The sequence below is a fragment of the Pundamilia nyererei genome, unplaced genomic scaffold (genome assembly GCF_000239375.1).
Source record: "Pundamilia nyererei isolate P.nyererei 1_Seehausen unplaced genomic scaffold, PunNye1.0 scaffold00124, whole genome shotgun sequence".
Taxonomy (NCBI): Eukaryota; Metazoa; Chordata; class Actinopteri; order Cichliformes; family Cichlidae; genus Pundamilia; species Pundamilia nyererei.
The window spans coordinates 526,175-527,639 of NW_005187525.1; the positions used below are offsets into that span (position 1 = coordinate 526,175).

Below are 1,465 nucleotides of genomic sequence, written 5' to 3' on the forward strand. Positions count from 1 at the left end.
AAAATTACATGGTCTAATATTTACATTTAGCATAACTGCAACATTATTTTTTCGTTTTTTTTTTTTTTTAAAGACTCGAAAGGACTTGAAATTCAAAATTTCAGACTTGTGACTTGACTCTGACTTTTATACCAGTGACTTGAGACTCGACTCTGACTTGCCTGACATTACTTGAGACTTGACTTGAGACTTGAGGATAAAGATTTGAGACTTACTTGAGACTTGCAAAACAATGACTTGGTCCCACCTCTGCTATATTGTATTTAGATAGAAGCTAGCGAGCTAACTCCCTGCTAACTTCTAACTCTGTTAAATGTCATAAATTCCGTTTTCATGGATGCCTGGATGTTAAACTCAATTGTTACACCTGGTAGAGCAGGTGCAAATCATCATGGCCAATTTTCTCTCTATTTGCAGGTGTAACTTACTGGATTGCCGTACCAAACTGCAAATTACTTCTGTGTGGTGGCTCATATCTGTGGGGGAAAAAAGAAACCAACCTGAATGGACCATCAATCAGCCCTCACTCCACAGAGTAGTGGCATTTACTGTCCAATAAATCTATGGAAATCTGGGTGAGATATGGAAAACTTGCTCAATGCTTCCCCTGGCAGTGGAGCCCTGTGGGCGACCCACTTTCCTGTTACTGTAAATCGGTTACACCAGTGTTTGTTCGAGCTTGGAAAGGGTGGTACCTGCAGGGATGGCAGTGGGAAGAGAATATCCAGTGAGAAAAATTTTGGTGACTTCCTGTAGCAAAGTCAGATTGAAGTAACTGTCTAACTACACACACACACACACACACACACACACACACACACACACACACACACACACAATTAAGCCGATCTTCTATGGTCTAATTTCAAACTTTGGATCTTTTAAGGACAAATTGTTAGTGGGGTTGGGCGATCTAAAAGTGAAAGTCAAAAGCATAGACATTTTTTATGAGCCACTCAAGTAACTCTGGCATTCAATATATTTGGAAAGGCGCTACTGGGATGAAACTCTCACCGGTTGCTGGTAAGAACCCATCCAATCCACACATGCAAAGAAATCAAACAATAGATGTCCATAAATTATGTGTCATTATGAGAAATGACACAAGGAACAATATTGAACACTGTTACTGAAATGTATTTATTACTTTGTACAGAAGCCTTTGTTGGTGACGACAGCTTCAAGACTCCCGTACGGAGAAACTAGTTGCATGCATTGCTCAGGTGTGATTGTGGCCCATTCTTCCACACAAACAACCTTCACATCCTGAAGGCACCTTCTGTGAACTGTGAGCGTCACTGCAACCCCCCCTGGCTTCTGCTCCGCAGCTGCTGGGCGAGCCCTCATCTGGGACTCTCCTCAGCTCTTACTGGGACAGTGGCGCGGCTGCCCCTCTGTTGGTCTTCCATGGTCTCTTGTGTTCTGGGGGCCTCTGGATGTCTGGAGTTTTGATCTCCTCCATACC

The 1,465-nt window shown here is 42.9% G+C and overlaps 1 protein-coding gene across 2 annotated transcripts in view; it reads right to left on the reverse strand.

Annotated features, from left to right (window-relative positions):
- Nucleotides 1–1,465, reverse strand: part of LOC102200870 (CD82 antigen-like) — a 51,517-nt gene that overhangs the window by 37,566 nt on the left and 12,486 nt on the right. Inside the window, exon 2 of one of the 2 annotated variants that reach the window (XM_005742845.1) lies at nucleotides 429–476. The exons of the other annotated variant lie outside the window; for it this stretch is intronic. The gene's annotated coding sequence lies outside the window, so the exon portion shown is untranslated. The remainder of the gene's footprint in view (nucleotides 1–428; nucleotides 477–1,465) is intronic. 2 annotated transcript variants of the gene reach the window in all.